Source organism: Miniopterus natalensis, chromosome X (genome assembly GCF_054644295.1).
Source record: "Miniopterus natalensis isolate mMinNat1 chromosome X, mMinNat1.hap1, whole genome shotgun sequence".
NCBI classification, from domain to species: domain Eukaryota; kingdom Metazoa; phylum Chordata; class Mammalia; order Chiroptera; family Miniopteridae; genus Miniopterus; species Miniopterus natalensis.
In genome coordinates, this window is record NC_142103.1 from 59,622,475 (window position 1) to 59,627,047 (window position 4,573).

A 4,573-nucleotide genomic window follows, 5' to 3' on the forward strand; every position below is an offset into this window, starting at 1 on the left:
ATTTCAGCTAAGATCAGAAGGAAGAGTAGTTAGCAAACAGGCAGAGAAACTACATTCCAGTGTGATGAACAGCAAGTGTGAAGATGCTGAAGCAACAAGGAGTTTGGAATGGTCCATGCAGGAAAGGTTAGTGGAACCTGGGGTGGGCAGGCACAGCAGAGGTGGGAAGAAGGGACACTGAAAAGATGGGCAGGGCACCAATGAATTCAAGCCTCCAGGCTGTGATAAGGAGTTTGGGTTGGCTCCTAGATGACCCCAAAGTCCCAATGTTACTCTGACTCCCACAGCTGATCAATTCACCTTTCAGTACCTGAGGCAAGGCTGAGCTCAAGGGGCTTGACTCAGAGTCAGCATGTCAAAGATTCTGGAATATTAGAGCTGTCAGAGCCCTTGGAGGGTATTTAGGCCCAGATTCTCATTATGTAGATGAAAACACTGATGCCTGGAGAGGGAGAAGACTTGCTTGGAGCCCAGCTTAAGAGGCGACCTAGTGCCCCATGCCTCTGCAGAAGACCGAAGATGGACTTTGTTTTAGAGGAGCCATTTTCTCTTCCTCTCAGGGCAACCAGTAGTATTTACAGATCTTTCTTGCCTTCTTGTACTTCCCCCAGTGTTCTTCTTTTCAAAAGGCACATTTTCCATAACTTTAGCTCCCCATTTGTTCATTTTCCACTCTTCTAGTGTGAAAGGGGCAGGATTTGGCTCCCAGGAATGGCCCAAAGCAGCTATTCCCAGGCCAGCAATTCATGTCTTCCAGGCTCACCCAAGCTCCTGCCTGTGCCATACCCGAAATCATGTTCTGTGGGCAAAGCCCTCCCGCTGACATAGCCACAGCACTTCCCTGCCCAGGAAGCCCCAGCACACACACACACACATGCAGAGTTGGCAAGGGTTTCAGCCATCACCTAATCCAATCTCTTCGTTGCTGGGATGGGAACAATGAGGCCCAGGGAAGGGAAGGGATTCTCCCAGATCAGGCCCAAGTTCTTGCCTGTGAACTAATTGTGTTCTGGCCTTTTTAAAAAATCCTTACCCAAGGATATTTTTTCCATTGATTTTTAGAGAGAGTGGAAGGAAAGAAGGATGGTAGGTAGGTAGGGAGAGAGAGAAAGAGAGAGAGAGAGAGAGAGATGTGAAAGAGACACATCGATTGGTTGCCTCCCACACGAGCCCCGACCAGGGCCGGGGATCAAACCTGCAACTGAGGTATGTTCCCTTGACCGGAAATCAAACCCAGAAGCCTTTGGTCCATGGACCAATGCTCTAATCACTAAGCGAAACCAGTCAGGGCTGTTCTGGCCTTTTGACTCTGCCTGTTCCTATCCCCACACCCCCTACCTACCTCACCCCTAGCGTACCATCTCCCAACACCATCGGCTGGCTCCTTTCTCACTCTGTTGATGGAAGCACAGAGGCACCAAAGTTTGAGGGGAAACCCTATGGAAAGAGGGTGGCCCAGCACTTCCTGAACAGAGGCTGCAGGGGTAGGGTAAGGGGATCCTGTTTTCTGCCTCTCTAGCTTAGCCAGTGTCCCAACCCAGCTAGCCTTCTCTACTCATTCCCTGCATCTCAGGGTGAGTAGCTCAGCTAAGGATCTAATAAGCTTCTCTAGGCCAACACCAGTACCTGGTATGCCTGTCTTTTACTTGGAAACAGAGGCCACCACATTCCTCTCACTTTCAGCCTGAAAGCCAGTTTTGTAGTAGACAGTCCTGCCTCCAAATTCCAGCTCTGTTACCTCTAGCTGAGTAGCCTTGGGCAAAGCCCTTACAATCCCTGAGCCTCAGCCTCCCCATCTGAACATAAGAATTGCTATCTCACCACCTTGCTGTGAAGATTAAGCGAGAGAGTATATGTAAAGTACCTGGCATATGATAGGTGTTTGACAAATGTTAGTCCCCTCCCCATACTCTGGGCTTGCCCCTCCAGTCCCATACCCAGCAAGCTCTGCCTCATTCCTGCCAGAGATCTTTGGGGAGAAGCTGGGATCAGATCTTGGAAAGAGTGTTCTGTCTCTGTGGAAAAGAGAAGGAAGCTGTGTCCCACAGTAGACAGTCCTAATCCTTGAAACTCAGCAGGGTGCACACGATAGGAAGTCAAGCCAAGGGATAAGATAAAGGATGTGGGAGATTGGAGGAAAAGAGGAGGAGGCAGGTGGCTTTGAGGACTGTAGGAAGTCAGGACAGGGAGGAGAGGGCCAGGTAGCATGGGGGCCCATCTCAATGGTTCAGGCATTGCCAGATGGTTGGTAGAGACAAAGGACGAGGCCTCTGGGATGTAGGCTGCTTGGATCTTTCTTGATGGTAACTCCTCTTAGCTCGTCCTGGAGCATAGGATCTCTGTCTCATTGGAACCCACCCAGGCTCTAGCAGGGAACTCAAGTCAGCCCCACCTAGCTCCAAGCACCTGTGCCCTCCCATCCATGCTCTGTCCCCACTACCTGAGCCAGGCTCAGAGTTCACTGCCCTCATCTCTGCCTCCACAAAACAGACAGCCTCCATCACAAGTTTCCCTTTAGATATATTATTCCCTTCAACCCAGAGCCCCCAAAATATCTCCGACTTAGGCCTACGCCAGGGAATTTCTTACCTGATATTCCTGTCTTTTACTTGGAAACTGAGGCCACCACATTCCTCTCACCTTAGGCCAATTATTCTTCACAAGGAATTCCCCTCTATCTCCAAAGTCATCAGCATTAGTTACCACAAAGAAGCTTTAACTTTGGGTCCCAGGATACATTTGGTTGAAATGTATCCACTGGCTGACCTGGCCCCCATTGCAGTCAGGAGCACCCGTCAGAAAGATGCCAAGCAAGGATTAGTAGGGGCTGGGGCCAGGAATGGCCCTTAGTCTTCAATTCGAGTAAGGACTGAGTCTGTGGCCTGGATCAGAGCTAAATATGTAGCTGGGCTCAGTCTGTGACCAGGGTGTGGAAGTTTTTTTGGTTGCAAGCAATAGAATTCAACTGGCTAACTTGGGCAAAAAGTAAGATATTGGGCTGTTTTTCAGAACTGATGTAAACTCCAATCTTCCTGGTCTCCGTGTCTCCTTTTGTTTCAGATCCCTAAGAGAGGAGTGCAATTGGCCCAGGCTGGGTAAAGAATCTTTGCTTCAGGTGCAGTCAAGTAAACCACGGTGCAGGGCCACACATTGCTGGTGGAAATAGGAAGTGCTCCAGCCTTTAGAGACAGGAATTTGGTACCATCTACTAAAATTAAAAAGATATGCATCATTTGACCTAGCAATCCTACTTTTGCAACGTGATTCCATGAAAATGAAGGCCCTGACACCTAAGGACCTATATGTACAAAGACATGTATAGCAGTGTTGTTCATAGTATTTAAAAAACCCTGAAAATCTTAATTATCTATCAGTAGTCAATGGTTGAATAGATTATGGAACACCAGCAGCATGAAATACTAGGCAGCCATTGAAAATTAGAGCCATACCAGTTGTTTTCGGGCAGTGTTATTTTCTTTTTTTCTTTTTAATTTGTTTAGGGTTTGTCCATCTCACTTTTTAAATTTTTCATTTTTCAATTAGAGTTTACATTCACAATTGTTTTGTACTGGTTTCAGGTGTACAGAATAGTGGTTACACAATCATATACTTTACAAAGTGTTCACCCCCCTATTTCCAGTACCCACCTGGCACCATACATAATTATCACAATTATATTGACTATATTCCCTATCCTGTACTTTATTTTATTTATTTTTTGCACTTCTCTTTCACATAATTTATTTTACTCCTATTATACCAAACAGCATTTTAAACACTGACATAGAAAACCCTCTAACAAAATAAAGCAAAGACAAAAGCGTTTATCTTATGACAAATGAGATGTGACAGTCTTTAAATGTTATTGCACTTTAACTTTCATAATTTCATAATGCATTCATGAAACAATCTGCAGATAGCTAGTTTTAACAAATTAATGAACACTTTTAAGCGGACATGACGGTCCTAAATTGTTTATTAGGTAAGAATTTTACAAACATTACTTATATTAGCGGTAACAATGGAGCTGGAGAGTATTGCGCCTTCTCCAAGCTGCACGGCCCTCACTGCCTGCAGATGTCAGCCCTCTCATGTCCTTGTGTGTGTGGACTGCTTGGTGATCCACTGGATGTCAGAATTCCTTCTGATAACCTTATAGAATGGATCAATGAGGATAACCTCAAAGAACTTGTATGTGGAATCTTCACCAACCCAGGAAAAACTCAGGACACTCAGTGGCGTCCGGCTTGCTCCTTGGCAACAAGACTGAAGGCTTCTAGCAAACTTTAGCTGGTTAACACCATGATAGACAGGCTTTCCATAGGTTGCACCCTCAGGTCACCTTAGGCCACCACAGTGCACACAAATCTGATATATGACATGACCTTGTTTGGCCTTGTATCCTAGCCTGTGCACTTTATTGGGCCGGGTGAGGCAGGGGGGAAGGGAGGTGGAAGGGGGCCCTGTGGAGCTCAGAGAGCTGGTGGTACTGTCAGCAGTGCACCCTGAGAAGGAAGTGCATTACATCGGACGTCTTTCTCCATAGCTCCTGGATGCACTCGTAAGCGCCCAT

At 46.7% G+C, this 4,573-nt stretch overlaps 1 pseudogene; it reads right to left on the bottom strand.

Annotated features, from left to right (window-relative positions):
* Window positions 1–4,009: 4,009 nt before the first annotated feature.
* LOC107530202 (large ribosomal subunit protein eL15 pseudogene) lies at window positions 4,010–4,573 on the bottom strand (annotated as a pseudogene).